At 37.8% G+C, this 17,176-nt stretch overlaps 1 protein-coding gene across 1 annotated transcript in view; it reads right to left on the bottom strand.

Moving 5' to 3' along the window:
* Window positions 1-17,176, bottom strand: part of SEPTIN7 (septin 7) — a 108,151-nt gene that overhangs the window by 74,136 nt on the left and 16,839 nt on the right. The gene's annotated exons all lie outside the window — the stretch shown is intronic.

The following is a 17,176-nucleotide window of genomic DNA, read 5'->3' as shown; positions in this document are numbered from 1 at the left end:
CGGATATAAGCCCCAGTGAATTTTAATCTATTTCAGCAGCTCTCCTGATCAAACACAGAATCAGTAGGCCTCCTATCTATCTTTTTTTTTTTTTTTTTTTTTTCGGTACACGGGCCTCTCACGGCTGCGGCCTCTCCCTTCGCGGAGCACAGGCTCCAGACGCGCAGGCCCAGCGGCCATGGCCCACAGGCCCAGCCGCTCCGCAGCATGTGGGATCCTCCTGGACCGAGGCACGAACCCGTGTCCCCTGCATTGGCAGGCGGACTCTCAACCACTGCGCCACCAGGGAAGCCCTATCTTTTTATAAAGAACAATTACTATGCCCTGTACCTGAAGTCTTACAAGAAATGGTGAAAAAAGTGTAAAGTATGATGTTTCAAGAAGATATACAGGGACCAAATTTAAATCCCAAGAAGAAAAAAATGTAAATTTCATACAATTTTGCTCTGTCAGTCACTGGATTAAGACAGTCCACTTCAGATAAATGCCAATGTTTTAGTTAAAATCTTTATACAGTGCTATATTTCAAGTAATTAAAATAAAGTTAAGAACTGGAAGAAATGCAAACTTGTAGGTACAGGAGAGGGAAGGAAGCTAAAGATGGCAAGCAGTAACAAATGGAAAGATGAAGTAAATGTGACCTATAAAAACTGAAAGGCAAATAATATAGCATAGAGAAGAAAACAGACTATCCTTGGACAAAATGTTTTTAAAAAGGGTATGTCTTTATTCTGTATTGAAGAAATCTATGAGTTATATCACAACCTAGAACAGATGATGATGATTATTCAAATGTCACCTTCAAAGAGAGGACTGCCCTGATCACCCTTATCTAAAATTACAACCCATTCCTCATCTCAGCACTCTGCGGCTTTATGTTTTTCTCTTTAGCTACTACCATTTAACATACATTTTACAAATCTTGTTTATTGTGATCTCCACCCACCCTACCTCCAACTAAAATGTAAACTCCATCATGGTACAGATTAAATGAATTACATAAGTTGTGGCATCAAAAAGAGGAAGCCATCTGGGAGAGCTGAAGAAGTTTCAGAGAAAATATTTTAGGTTACATATTCAAGGAACCCACCATACAAAAGGTGTAAAAAAACCACCTCCATCTACCCCTGTGTCTTATTTATTGCTTTATCCTCAACTCCTACAACAGTCTTAGGCACAACTAGGAGACTGAATTAAGAAAAGGGAGAAAAGCATTCTAGGGCTAAGGAATGGGCCCTAAAGTGGGGATGAACTTGGTACTTTCAGGAACAAAAAGAAGGTACATGAACTACAATGAGGTGAAGTAGTGGACCAGGGGATAAGTGATAAAAAATGAGGTCAGGGAGGCAGGCAGGGGCCAGATCATGTGGTACCCAGCCAAAGTAAGAAATTTGGATGTTATTTTAGGCATGATAGGAAGCCACTGGAGGGTTTTACACAGGCAAGTGACCTGACCTGATTTGTGTTTTAAAGATAGCTCTTACTGCTAAAAGAAGAAATGGAAATAAGAAAACTAGTAAGGAGCCTACTGCAATAGTCTGAGAAAGAAAGGGTATACTGAATTTAGATGGTATGGATGCAAAGAGAGATGAAGATTCAGAGTATGTTTTAAAAGAAGAATTGTCAGGACATCGCTGGTGGGTTAGATGTGACTGGCAAAAGAAAAAGACACAAAAGATAAAGAGACAAAAGATAACTCCTAAGTACTTGGCTTGAACAACTCAATGGCTAGTGATATCTCCTGGGAAACAGGATACAAAGGGGAGGAAAAGAGTGGGCAGTGAGGGCCAAAATCACCAAAAATCAAAAATAGCTTTGAACATGTTAAGTGGAGGTGTATGTTACATATTCAAGAAGAGATGGCCTGTAGGCAGTTAAACATATGAATTCAGAAATTCCAGGGCTGGCTGGTGCTGAAAATATAGATTTAGGAAACATAAGCATATAGATAGTATTGGGAGAGGATCAGATTCCCAAAGAGAGATTATAGATAAAAGGGGGTCTAGACAGTGTCCTGGAGCACTCCAACATTGAGATGTTAGGCAGAGAAAGAATGAGAAAGATTGATCAGTCAGTGAGGAGAAAGGAAAACTAGGACTGGCTCAAGGTCACTCACTTGTGTTAAATGCTACTGAAAAGTCAAATGAAATACCAGAGATGTGAACATAAAATTTGGAAATAAGAAAATTACTGGTAGTTTTGCACAAAAGCAGTCTCAGTGAGGAAGAAGAGTGACTAGGTTGAGAGTAGATAGTTCTCTGTGCATAACTACTATAACATTTTAAATAATTTCATGTTTTACATTATTTTAAAATTAAACATATTACTTGTCAGTTTCCCGACACAACTTATTTCCAAGGAGAGAATCATGTCATATTCATCTCTACATTCCTAACAGAGTGCTGATACACAGGAGTTATTAAAAAAGATAAATGACAAAAATATACTTTCAGGAAAGTTTCTTCTGAGGAAGAAACTGTGTCTCAACACAAAAGACAGACTTAGGAAATACACCAATAATATAACACTGGTTGACTAAAACACACAGACTTTTCACATTTCATAAGAATCTTTCCTTACCCCAAATTCTAAAATCAACCACAGTCTATAATTCAGAAGACCTAAACTGATTCTTTTTCTGCACAAATATAATGTTCACAGTGCCAGTGTGAAATACAACCTCTGGATAAAGAAATGTTACTTACAGACCTGAGTGATATAACTGTGACATCTATAAGCATGCGAATGTAGATAAAAGTATAGTCACCCAAAATACCTTTAGGTCTTAAGAGTATTACTTGATTTCAAACATCAGTTACATAAGAAGAAACAGTTATCAAATCATCTTTTCTAAAAGCATATGTTTACAAAATATTTTGGTTACTATCTAAAAGGTATGCCAAATCTCTATGCCAAAATTCACATTTAAGAAAATCAAGCTACAATTCCACTGTTTGCTATTTCACTACCTGTGGAAAAATCAACTTAAATACAATATCCAGTAATTTCAGTGTTTAACTTATTTAAACTTACTTCTAGAAATCAATTATATTCAAAGAACAAGATGCCTCAAAAAGGTTTCAACTGACAGATTACTGGAACCCTTGAGATTTGTTTATATTTTCTTGCCATTTGTTCTTATTCCAAAGAATAAAGTTATCAAAATCTTGGCATGTGAAAATCCATTATCATTTTAAAGGTTTAAATATTAGTATCTATAAATATTAATATTTATAAATACATATTTTCCAAAGGAGAAAAGTAGCAACTTGTTTTGAAAACTGCTAAATATGCTTTTCAGTAACAACAACGAAATTGAGTTGTGACAGGATGGAAGTGACAAAAGTCAGAATTTGAGGAAAATTAAAACATATTTTTGGTAGGATCTACTATAAACCTTCAGCTCTCCCCATCTTTACAAAAAGAGATATTCAGCCCCGAATTACATAAATATAACCAGGATTCTATTTCTCCCCTTAGTAACTACAATTAAAACAAACAAACATACAAAAAAAAAAAAACAAACAGACTGCAAAGATCCAAGGAAGGTTTATATCAGTAACTTAAAATTTCAAAGGTAACATTTGATCTTTCCTAAATAATTTCAAGTTCAGGCTGTACCACTTTGGATTTTAAAACACAGACAAACTGTATGCTGTTTCACATACTGACAACTACAATTAAATTTCTTTCTCCTCAAGTTTATGTAATTCTAAATACAAAAAACAATTACTCACTACAAAAGAAAAAAGTTACATAAATTTACTTGTCTACTCATTATTACTAACAAAAGCCTTACATCATACACATAGATGAAACTGTCTAGCACTCAGTCAAATTCCTCCCATCACTTACATAATTCAAGGGGAAAATTAAAGAATGTCACTATTTAAATGCCTTAAGTATTTTAAATATAACCGGTGTAAAAATACCTAGATTCTAGATTTAATATAACAAGAACACTAAGATGTTACAAGATAACATAAGCTTGTCCTAAATGTTAACTTTGATGTTCCCTCCCCAATTTTCTCTAAAGATCATATCTTAGTTTGCATGCCCCCAGCTCCTCCCTTTTTACTGAGATGAACAATTGTGTACAAATGGAACCAACTTTTACTTTCTTAATCTTATTCTGGATTCTTGGTTAATCTACTTAAAAGATTTTAGGGCTTCCCTGGTGGCGCAGTGGTTGGGGGTCCGCCTGCCAATGCAGGGGACACGGGTTCGTGCCCCAGTCTGGGAGGATCCCGCATGCCGCGGAGCGGCTGGGCCCGTGAGCCATGGCCGCTGAGCCTGCGCGTCCGGAGCCTGTGCTCCGCAACGGGAGAGGCCACAAACAGTGAGAGGCCCGCGTACCGCAAAAAAAAAAAAAAAGAAAAAGAAAAAAAAGAAAAAGATTTTAATATTTAATTGTATGAACACATGTAGAATGAGATAACTTAAAAGTTTAAATACATTTTTTTCTTTGCTCTGAACCTGGAATTTAAATCTCTACTCACAGAATTACTGGCCACACTCATTCAATCAACACAGTTACTGGACCCTTACAATGTGTGCATTAGTAATTAGGGATGTAAAAGTTAATAAAAACAAGGTCCCTGCTTATAAAACTAAGAATCTGAGGTCAGGTAAGTTAGAAGACAATTATATTAACACTGTGATAAATACTATAATGGAGGCAAGCACAGAAAGATGGCTATGAGAACGAAAAAAAGGGTGTTTTCTCCTATCCTGGGGTCAAATCCTTCAGATCCTAAAGGACTAGTAGGCCTTAGTCTGATGAGAAATGTGGGTAGGTACTAGAGAACATGAGCAGGCTAATTGGTAACTGTAAAGGTCCAAAAGCAAGAGGAGAGAGCACAGTTCTTTATGGTAACTACAAATAGCTCAATACAACTCATTATCAGGGTCCAGGAGATACAGGGTAGGAAAGTTAAGCAAAAGCCAGATTATAAAGGACTTCGTTGGCTACAATAAAGAACTCAGAATAGGCTTCATCTTGAAAACTTATGAACAGCATTATAGGATTTGAAGCAGAAAATTGCACAGTCACATTAATTCACATGCCAAGTCACATTCATATTTTAGAAAATTACCACTAACAATAATATTTAGGATGAACTGCAGGAGATAATGGTAGCAATCCCAAGATCTGTTGCAGTAGCCCAGGGAAGACAGAAGCAGTGGGGATGAAGAGAAATTAAGTTAGAATGCTACTGTCCATAACAGTAGCCACTAGCTATATGTGGCTATCGAGCACTTGAAATTTAGCTAGTCTGAATTGATATATACTCTAAGTATAAAATAGAAACCAGGTTTTGAAGACCGGTTATGAAAAAAAGAATAAAGTATGTCAATTTTTATACTGATTACAGGTTGAAATAAAATTTTAGCTATACTGGGCTACATAAAAATCTGATACTAAAGTTAAACTCACGTGTTCCTTTTTACTTTTTAAATGTAGCTACTAGAAAAGTTTAAATTACATATGTGGCTTGCATTAACTTTTAATGGACAGTTCTGGGTAAGATATTAATGACATGAACTGACAAGTCTCTGTAACTTGTGGGGGGAGTGGTAAGACTCAAATTTATGAATTTAGGTTGAGCAACTGGATTAATGGTTGTTCCAATCATTAAAAGCAAAATTCATTTGAGTTTAAGGTGCTAAATTGGCTTTAGGGAGACAAATATCTAGTAGGCAGCTACATATATAAAAGTTAGAAGTTCTAGAAATGTCTAGGTTAGGCAGATATTAACATTTTAAGTCAACAACATTTAAACGGTATGAAGGCCATGGGTATGGATCCAATTACAGTATACAAAGTAGGAAGCAGGTCAGAACCAACACCAACATCCCACTACCACCACCACTATCACCTACACAAACCTAGGAAAAGGGGAGAGAGAAGAAGAATGAGGAAAGTAGTTCTTAGAAGCAGTTCAAGGAGGTCAACTGTAGTGGCCTCCTTCAAGAAGTGGTCAACTGTACCAAATGCTCTGGAGTAGTCAATATAGAGACATAGAAGAATCTATACATCATTATCAGGGAGCACTGTCAGAGCAGTGGAAAGGTAGGGGAAAGATAGATGAAGGCAGAATGGAATTAAATAAGCAGTGAATAACTAACTGCAGACAGTGAGGGTAAACAATTCTTTCTGAATGCTTATCTGTGAATAGAAGAGCAATAAGGTAGAAGCTAGAGGACAGTAAAGGGTTATGCAAGTTTTAGGAATTAAAAAAAAGGATAGCTGCATGTTTAAATGCTAATAAATGCTGCGGGTTTGGTGTTAGTAGATGCAAATTATTACATATAGAATGGATAAACAACAAGGTCCTACTGTATAGCACAGGGAACTATATTCAATAACCTGGGATAAACCACAATGGAAAAGAATATAAAAAAGAATGTATATATGTGTATAACTGAGTCACTCTGCTGTACAGCAGAAATTAACACAACACTGTAAATCAACTATACTCCAATAAATTTTTTAAAAATTTGTGGGAGGGAGACGCAAAAGGGAGGGGATATGGGAACATATGTATATGTATAACTGATTTAATTTGTTATAAAGCAAAAAATTAAAAAAAAACTCACTATAAAAAATGCTTTAAAAAGTAAAAAATAAGTTTAAAAAAAAAAAGAAAAGATTACCTAGACAGGGACTTCCCTGGTGGCACAGTGGTTAAGAATCTGCCTGCCAATGCAGGGGACACGGGTTCAATCCCGGGTCCAGGAGGATCCCACATGCCACGGAGCAACTAAGCCCGTGCACTGCAACTACTGAGCCCGCGTGATGCAACTACTGAAGCCCACGCACCTACAGCCCGTGCTCCACAACAAGAGAAGCCACCGCAATGAGATGCCTGTGCACCTCAATGAAGAGTAGCCCCCGCTCACTGCAACTAAGATAGCTCACACACAGCAACAAAGACCCTACACAGCCAAATAAATTAAAAAAAAAAAAAAAAAAAAAGATTGCCTACACAAGTAGCTGAAGAAAGGAAGGTAAACCAGGATACAGATAACATTCTGGAATGATGGACAGGATTTTCTCTAAACTCCAGAAAAAAAAATCACCTGCTAATCCTAAAAGAGGAGGGATGGACCAGGGAATTTTAAGAGAGAAAGATTTGAATCAGCAACCACCAAAACAAAAAGAAGGGCTAGGAACACAAAACAGGCAGCCAAGGAATTCTGTCCACTAGTTTAGGTTGAAGATCTGTGTGAATGTATCCCTGAAGCCACGAGATCTTTTACTCCAATAGCAGTCTGTAACTTAAATGTAAGCCAATAGGCTGTTATTTGAAGCTGTTATTTTGCAGAAAGGGTACACAAAAGTACAAGGGATCAAGGGAGCTGACAAGTATGGTTGAAGTGATTTAGTGAACAAAATGGAGAGTCAAGGATCCAAGGTATGAAGTAAGGAAATGAGATACCTAAGAATATGAAATTGTGAATAGAATGAGCCATACAATTAAGATTTCAGAGGTGGAACAGAAGTTCCACATGATGACCACATGGAGCCATTAAAATGATGGCTCAACCATAATCCAGATACTGTGAAGCTAAATTATTGAACAAGTTTTACACATGGGCACTAAAAACGCCCCAGAATGGTAAGAGAACTTGGGGTAGAAAGAAAAACTGAGTGTTTGGTGACACCTTTGACAAATAAGGAGAAAACAGGGATGTGGTAACTGACAAATTTAAGAAGGGTGTGAAAATACTGTTGTTAAATAGCATAAACTTTAAAGAAGCAGGGCTTTTTTTTAAAGGAAGAATGGTCTAGAGTCTAGACAAGCACTATCTGATAGAAATGTAAGGTGAATGACATATGTAATTATAAATATTCTAGTAGACACACTATGGAAGTAAGAGTAAAAAGGTGAAATTAACTTTAATATCATTTTATTTCACCCAATGTATATACAATATTATCATTTCAATATGCAATCAATAAAAAAGTTATTATGACTCATTTTACATTATTCATTACTTTCTTTTCCTTTGTAATAATCTTTGAAATATAGCACGACTTATTTAGGACTAGCCACATTTCAAGTGCTCAAGAGCCACATGTGGTTAGCGGCTACTCTACTAGATACAGAAATAGAAATTTCATAGATATAAGACATTTTCATCATTACCAAAAGATCTACTAGAGAGCACAAAACTAAATGAATAGTAGTACCCAGTAGTAAGTGAGGATGTGGGAAAATAGGCACTTTCGTACATGACTGGTAGAATATAAACTGAAACCACTTCCCTGAAGATCAATTTGGCCATGTGCATCAAAAACTTAAGTTTTCATGCTCTTACACTCAACAAATTCCACTTTCATGAATTTATAATCTTACAAATTAGTAAGATTTAGATAAAAGAACATTCAATAAAACACTATTAACGATAATGAAAAATCATAAAAACCAAAGTTTCAAAAACAAGTGAAACAAATAATATATTATGGTACTCCCATGGGTTAAAACACCATGCAGCCATTAAAATTAAAGTTTTAGAAGAACAGACATGACAGATAACAACATACTGAATGGAAAAACTATTATTAGACAGTTGGTGCAGTAATATTTACCTTTAAACATTCTCTTATGTATACACTGGAAAACAAAAGGATATAGACTAGTGACATTAACGAAATTAGCAGAACAAAGACTTCAGAAAATTCTCTCCTTCATTAAAAGCAAGAGAAAATTTCTTCCGAACTCTGGAAATTAACAAAAGGCTTGCAGCAATCCAAAGAGTGCTTATTCAAGAAAAAGGGCTGAATCTCAGTAAAAACTGCAGCATTTGTTGCATTTTAACTCGCCTATTCTTATCTTCCCTCATCAGCTCTACAGCAGCCTTGAAAACCCACAGCACACAATCGTGACAAAAATTGGCACCCTGTCAGCAACTGTAATAGGCAGAATAGGCTCCTTCCTTCAGAGACCCATTCCCAAAGAACATTATGTGACCTGTTTGATGATTCTTTGCAAGACCCCACAAATAACAACTAGGATAACCAGAGACTGCAGTGACAACACATGACAAAGAAAATAGACTTTACAGAATTAGTTCCCCAAAAGTCACTAAACAAGCAAACAACAAACAGCAATAATAAATAAACCTTGAGGGGTGGAGGAGAAAGGGGAGAGGGAGAATCTAACCACTGGTGTCACGCTGTATCGTTTAAAATGTCCAGTTTTCAACAAAAAATTATCAGACACGCAAAAAAAGCCCAAGAGAGCATAACCCATATTCGGGGGGAAAGAAGCAATCAATATAAACTAACCCTGAGAAAACTCAGACATTAGACAGAGACTTTAAATCTGCTATTTAAAATATGTTCAAATAACTAAAGGAAATCATGTCTAAAAAACTAAAGGTATAAGAACTACATTCACCAAACAGAGAAAATTAATAAAGAGATGGAGATTATTAAAAAGAACTAAATAAAAATTCTCAAGTTGAAAAGTAGAATAACTGAATGAAACTTCACTAGAGAGAGAGGATCAAAAACAGATGTGAGCTAGCAGAAGAATTAGCAAACTTGAAGATAGGTCAAATAACATTTACCACGGGCTTCCCTGGTGGCGCAGTGGTTGAGAGTCCGCCTGCCGATGCAGAGGACACGGGTTCGTGCCCCAGTCCGGGAGGATCCCACATGCCGCGGAGCGGCTGGGCCCGTGAGCCATGGCCGCTGAGCCTGCGCGTCCAGAGCCTGTGCTCCGCAATGGGAGAGGCCACAACAGTGAGAGGCCCACGTACCGCAAAAAAAATAAATAAATAATAACATTTACCAGTCTAAGGAACAGAAACAAAAAGAGAGTGAAGAAAAAACTGAACAGAGCCAGAGACTGTGGAACAAAATCAAGCATACCAACCTACACATAACAGGAGTCCCTGAAGTAGTGGAAAGGAGGAGGGAGGGAGAGAGGGAAAGAGACAGGGGGAGAAAGGGAGTAAGAGGCAAAAAGCATGTTTGAAGAAACAACGGCAGACAGTATCCCAAATCTGAAGAAAAATATGCTTACACATTAAAAGCTCAGCAACTCCAAACAGGAAAAAAGCAAAGAGATCCACACCTAGACACATCAAAATCAAACTGCCACAAAACAGAGACAAAAAATCAGGAAAGCAGCAAGAGAGACTTTAAATGACCATATACAGGGGACTCTTAAAATGAATAATGACTAACATGTCAACAGAAACCACAGAGGCCAGAAAGTAGATGGATGACATATTCAAGATGTTAAAACAAAAAGACTGTCAACTGTCAGTATCTACCAAAGGTATCTTTCAAAAATGAAGGTGAACTTAAGACATTCTCTGATAAGCAAAAACTGAGAGAATTCCTCACAATCAGATATGCCCTACAAGAAATACTACATAAAAGACAGTACAAATATAATTTTTATTTGCAACTCTCTTCTACCTGATTTAAAGGAACACTTCATGAAGCAATAATTATTAAATTGTGTTCTTGGGTTTATAAAGTAGAAAGAAGTAATTTGTATGACACTAAGAGCACAAAGGAGGGAAGAGAAAATGAAAGTATACAGGAGCAAAATTACTGTATTCTATTGAAACTAAGTTGGTAATAACCCAAATTACAATGTTATCACTTGTTAATTGTAACCACCAGGGCAATAAATAGATAAATAACCTAATTAAATATTGGGCACAGCACTTTAACAGACATTCCCTCAAAGAAGATATACAAATTGACAATAAGCACATGAAAAGATGTTTAACATCATTAGCCATTAGGGAAATGCAAATTAAAACCACAATGATACCACCTCACTCCTACTACTATAGTTTAAATGGACAGACAATAACAAATGTGGACATGGATGTGGAGAAATTGAAACCTTCACACATTGCTGGTGGGAATGTAAAATGCTACAGCTGCTTTGGCAAACAGTTTGGTAGTTCCTCAGAAAGTTAAACATGGTTACCCTATGATCCAGCAATTCCATCCCAAGGTATAGATCCAAGAGAATTGAAAACGTAAGTCCACATAAAAACTGGTACTTAAATGTTCTTGGCAGAATTACTCACAATAGCCAAAAAATAGAAATAACCCAACATGTCCATCAACTGATGAATGGATAAACAAAATTATGTGGTATTATCTATGCAACAGAATATCATTCAGTAATAAAAAGGTACAAAGTACTGATGCATGTTATCAATACAATATAGATGAACCTTGAAAACATCATGCTAAGTGAAAGAAGTTAGGTGCAAAAAAATATTGAATGATTTCATTTATATGAAATGCCCAGAATAGGAAACTCTATAGAGATGGAAAGTAGATTAGTGGTTGCCTAGACCTGGGAATAGGAGAGAATGGGAGTAATTGTTATTAAGTACAGGGTTTCTTTTTGGCCTGATGAAAATGTCCTCAAATTAGATAGTGATGATGGTTGCACAACTCTGTGAATATACTAAAAATGACAGAACTGAATTTTATGGCATGTGAATTGTATCTCAATAAAGCTGTTACAGAATCAAGTATGTAGTGTCTATAAATACACTACCTTTCATATATAATTTTTTTTTTTTTGCGGTACACGGGCCTCTCACTGTTGTGGCCTCTCCCGTTGCAGAGCACAGGCTCCGGACGCGCAGGCTCAGCAGCCATGGCTCACAGGCCTAGCCGCTCCGCGGCATGTGGGATCTTCCCGGACCGGGGCACGAACCTGTATCCCCTGCATTGGCAGGCAGACTCTCAACCACTGCGCCACCAGAGAAGCCCCTCATATATAATTTTTATATCTCCTTTCCTACATGTATCTTCTGATTTGTGTAAAAAGATAGGAATAAACTAAAAACTAAGCAAGAAATTATTAAGATTGGTTACCCATATGGATGGGTGGTTAAATGGCAGAAAAGGAAAATGAGAATAAGGTAAAAGAGATGAGAGGTGGAACGGATACTTCCGGACATACTGTTTTACAGAACTGACTATTAACACCACAATAATTTTTCAGATATTCCAATGAAATAACCAAAATCAGCCAGGATGTGAGAAGAGCTCAAAATGGACTAAAAACAGTAACAAATAAAACTAACTGTATTTCAAATGAGTAACATAACACCAATGAACAAGGCTGGAAAACAGTAGGTTGACTGAATAGAATAAGACTAAAGACAAAAAGAAGTGTATGCAATACTACACTCTAGTAAGTAAATATATTTATAACAGCAATTCTGAAACTACACTTATGTGTATACCAGAACTGAACAAATAAGTAAATAAATTGTAGATGAGAGTCAGGTTTTCCACTGTTGGAGAAAGGAGCTACAAATAAGAAAAGAGAAAGGCTAGACTGAATCTTGTGTTAGTAGATTAGAACTGGTGTATTAGTATGAATTCATGGTTTTTAATATACATAAACATATATATTTATGTTAACATATATATTATATATATTATCTATACATACACATAGACATGTATAGAAATACACATGTGTGAATGTACACAAAAATATAACTTCCTAGATCTATGTTCAAAACACCTAGAAGCAAAGACACCCCAGGAGTAATGAGTACTTTTAGTGCTGAGACCCTGGCTTCTAAATACTATTCTGAAATAAAAGGAACCTGAACTCCTTGGAAAATGATCAATTCCAGGACTTAAGGAAGAAAAATAAAAGATGAACCGGAAAATAAGGAAGTGCTCCAAAAAAAAATGATGAGGCATGTTGAAAGATGAATAGAAGCTAATGGGAAAGAGCTCCCAATAGTCAAATTCAGGACAATTGGAGCAAAAAGCAATGATAAAATTAATATTCATGTGTCCTAATATTAATAAATAATTGAATGAATGAATGCATGAGATAGAACAATTCTTCCTTACAAAAGAATTCCCATTAAAAAATGTAGCATTGGGAATTCCCTGGCAGTCCAGTGGTTTAGGACTTGGCACTTTCACTACCGTGTCCTGGGTTCAATCCCTCATCTGGGAACTAAGATCCTGCAAGCCACAGGAGTGGCCAAAAAAAAAAAATTGGAAACAGAAAATCACTACTAAGGCAAACAGCACAGTAATAACTGTGACAGACAAGAATTATTGACAGATAGTAAAGGTATAATAAGAAATAAGTTATTTGCATAGTTCAACAAAGGACTAGTATCTAAAATATACAGCTCAATTAGACAACAAGCACAACTTAAAAATAGACCAAAGATTTCAACAGACCACCAAAGACATACAGATGGCAATAAGGACATGATAAGACCCTCAACATCAGTCGTTAGGAAAATGCAAGTTATGATCACAATGAGGTATCTCTACAATTCCAATAGAATGGCTAAAATTAGTAAGAGTGGCCATCCCAGGTGTTGGTGAATACGTGAACCAACTAGAATTTTTTTTTTTTTTTTTTTTTTTTTTTGTGGTACGCGGGCCTCTCACTGCCGTGGCCTCTCCCGTCGCGGAGCACAGGCTCCGGACGCGCAGGCCCAGCGGCCATGGCCCACGGGCCCAGCCGCTCCGCGGCATATGGGATCCTCCCAGACCGGGGCACGAACCCGCACCCCCTGCATCGGCAGGCGGACCCTCAACCACCGCGCCACCAGGGAGGCCCAACTAGAATTTTTATACACTGTTGATGGGAACATAAATGTTAACATCTATGTGGGAAAATGGTTTGGCAATTTCTTAAAAAGTTAAATGTACACCTACCTATAACTTAGCCTAAGTATTTACCCAAGAGAAATGTAATCATATGCCACCATCATTAAAGTTTTTAAAAGTTTACAAAGAAAGAAGTCAAAGAGAAAATACATCCAAATATTAACATTGGTTGTATTTTGCTAACTGGATTTGGAAGTAATTCACTTTTATACTATTTTCTATTTTCCAAGTTATTATTAAGGAACCTGAAGCATTCCATTGAAAAAAAATCACATAGAAAGAAAATGAAGTCATATTCACAAGTCATTACAGGTTTTCTTTTTGATAAATCAGATCTTCTTTATTTCCCATTTCTGACATGTTCATTAGACTGCATAGAAAGAAACTGTACAGATAATTCTGACAAGATTTCAATCATGATGTGAATATGGACAAGGAAGAGAAATAAAGGCTGGAGTACAAATAAAATAAGATAGATTAATAGCTGCTTAGTTGTATACCAACTTCAACAGAACTATACACCACAAGGATCCAACCCTAATTAAGCCCAGATAACAATATACAATATTTTGAGAGCTTCCCTGGTGGCGCAGTGGTTAAGAATCCACCTGCCAATGCAGGGCACACGGGTTCAAGCCCTGGTCGGGGAAGATCCCACCTGCCGCGGAGCAACTAAGCCCGTGCGCCACCACTACAGAGCCTGCGCCCTAGAGCCCGCGAACCACAACTACTGAAGCCGGTGCCCCTAGAGCCCGTGCTCCACAACAAGAGAAGCCACTGCCATGAGAAGCCCATGCACCGCAACAAAGAGTAGCCCCTGCTCGCTGCAACTAGAGAAAGCAAAAGACCCAACACAGCCAAAAAGAAATTTAAAAAATAAATAAAATAAAATTTATTAAAAAAATAATAAAAATATTTGATAAAAACATGTAAGATATACTTTAAGTGTGCACATGAGGGCTTCCCTGGTGGTGCAGTGGTTGAGAGTCCGCCTGCCGATGAAGGGGACATGGGTTCGTGCCCTGGTCTGGGAAGATCCCACATGCCACGGAGCGGCTGGGCCTGTGAGCCATGGCCGCTGAGCCTGCGCGTCTGGAGCCTGTGCTCCGCAACAGGAGAGGCCACAACAGTGAGAGGCCTGCGTACCACAAAAAAAAAAATGTGTGCACATGATAAAAGCTGAAAAAGTAACAAGTACTTTATATGACACAGTCAGAACACAAATGAAATTCCGTATGGAAATATGTGGATCCAAACCTTGTCCTTTTCTCCACGCTCAAACCAGAATCTGAAAGATATAGTTTCAGTTAAGGGCAGAACTACAAAATGTGACTGCAAATAGTAAGGAGGAGGTGGTGGAACACATTTCACCCACTCAATCAAGAAGTTCCTCTAATTAAAAAAAAAAAAAAAGTGTTGAAGAAGCAAGATGAAACAATAGCAGCACAAGTGGGAAAGGTAGAGACACCTTAGTTGACACTATGCTCCACATGTCAGTAAGGAAATAAAGTTACCCTAAAAGATAACTTAACTTTAGGTCTCGTTAACAGATTTATATAGCACACAGACGGACACAAAAGATAGATTTATTCAAAACTGTATTTAAAATCACAAGATATTCATTTCAGTTCAAGGTGTCAGCAGGGATATGTACCAAATGAAGAAAGTTCAGAGGGGAGTAACAATGATTGGATGGATATAACCACCTGCCACATAACATTTTCCTTGTTAAAAGAAATGGAAAGACTAAAAGTTGGCACAAAAGATTGAGAGAGAGAACTGTCTTCAAACTATTAAATAATATTAAAGACAGAAATCAGATATCTTTTTGGTCTTAAGGAGTAAATGAGTACATCTGAATACAAATATCAAAGACAGATACATATAAACATAGGAAAAGGGTTCAAGATGACAAAGTAGAAGGACGTGCGCTCACTCCCTCTTGCAAGAGCACCGGAATCACAACTAAGTGCTGAATAGTCATTGAGAGGAAGACACTGGAACTCACCAAAAAAGATACCCCACATCCAAAGAAAAAGGAGAAGCCACAACGAGACGGTAGCAGGGGTGCAATCACAATAAAATCAAATCCTGTTAACTGCTGGGTGGGTGACTCACAAATTGGAGAACACTTATACCACAGAAGTTCACCCACTGGAGTGAAGGTTCTGAGCCCCACGTCAGGCTTCCCAAGCTGGGGGTCTGGCAATAGGAGGAGGAATTCCCAGAGAATCAAGACTTTGAAGGCTAGTGGGATTTGATTGCAGGACTTCGACAGGACTAGGGGAAAGAGAGACTCCACTCTTGGAAGGCACACACGAAGTAGTGTGCGCATCGGGACCCAGGGGAAGGAGCAGTGACCCCATAGGAGACTGAACCAAACCTGCCTGCTGTGTTGGAAGGCCTCCGACTGTGGCTCACGGTGAGGACAAGGACATGGGCAGCAGAAGTTCTGGGAAGTACTCCTTGGCGTGAGCCCTCCCAGAGTCCTACAATAGCCCCACCAAAGAGCCAGGTGGGCTCCAGTGTTGGGTTGCCTCAGGCCAAACAACCAACAGGGAGGGAACCCAGCCCCACCCATCAGCAGACAAGCAGACTAAAGTTTTACTGAGCTCTGCCCACAAGAGCAACACTCAGCTCTACCCACCATCTGTCCCTCCCATCAGGAAACCTGAACAAGCCTATTAGATAGACTCATCCACCAGAGGGCAGACAGCAAAAGCAAGAAGAACTACAATCCTGCAGCCTGTGGAACAAAAACCACAGTCACAGAAAAACAGAAAAAATGAAAAGGCAGAGGGCTAGGTACCAGATGAAGGAACAAGATAAAACCCCCCAAAAAAAGCAACTAAATGAAGTGGAGATAGGCAACCTTCCAGAAAAAGAATTCAGAATAATGATAGTGAAGATGATCCAGGACCTCGGTAAAAGAATGGAGGCAAAGATTGAGAAGATGTAAGAAATGTTTAACAAAGACTTAGAAGAATTAAAGAAAAAAACACCTAGAAGAATCAAAGAACAAACAAACAGAGATGAGCAATACAATAAATGAAATGAAAAATACACAAGAAGGAAAAAATAGCAGAATAACTGAGGCAGAAGAACAGATAAGTGACCTGGAAGACAGAATGGTGGAATTCACTGCTGCGGAACAGAATAAAGAAAAAAGAACGAAAAGAAACGAAGACAGCCTAAGAGACCTCTGGGACAACATTAAACACAACAACATTCACATTATAGGGGTCCCAGAAGGAGAAGAAAGGAAGGACCAGAGAAAGTATCTGAAGAGATTATAGTCGAAAACTTCCCTAACATGGGAAAGGAAATAGCCACATAGTCTAGGAAGTGCAGAGAGTTCCAGGCAGGATAAACCCAAGGAGAAACATGCCAAGACACATAGCTATCAAATTGACAAAAATTAAAGACAAGGAAAAATTACTGAAAGCAGCAAGGGAAAAATGACAAATAACATACAAGGGAACTCCCATAAGGTTAACAGCTGATTTCTCAGCAGAAACTCTA

Source organism: Mesoplodon bidens (assembly GCF_964165515.1).
Source record: "Mesoplodon bidens genome assembly, chromosome: 9".
Lineage (NCBI taxonomy): Eukaryota > Metazoa > Chordata > Mammalia > Artiodactyla > Ziphiidae > Mesoplodon > Mesoplodon bidens.
The sequence above is the reverse complement of the archived record's forward strand: the minus strand, read 5'-3'. Positions and strand labels throughout refer to the sequence as shown.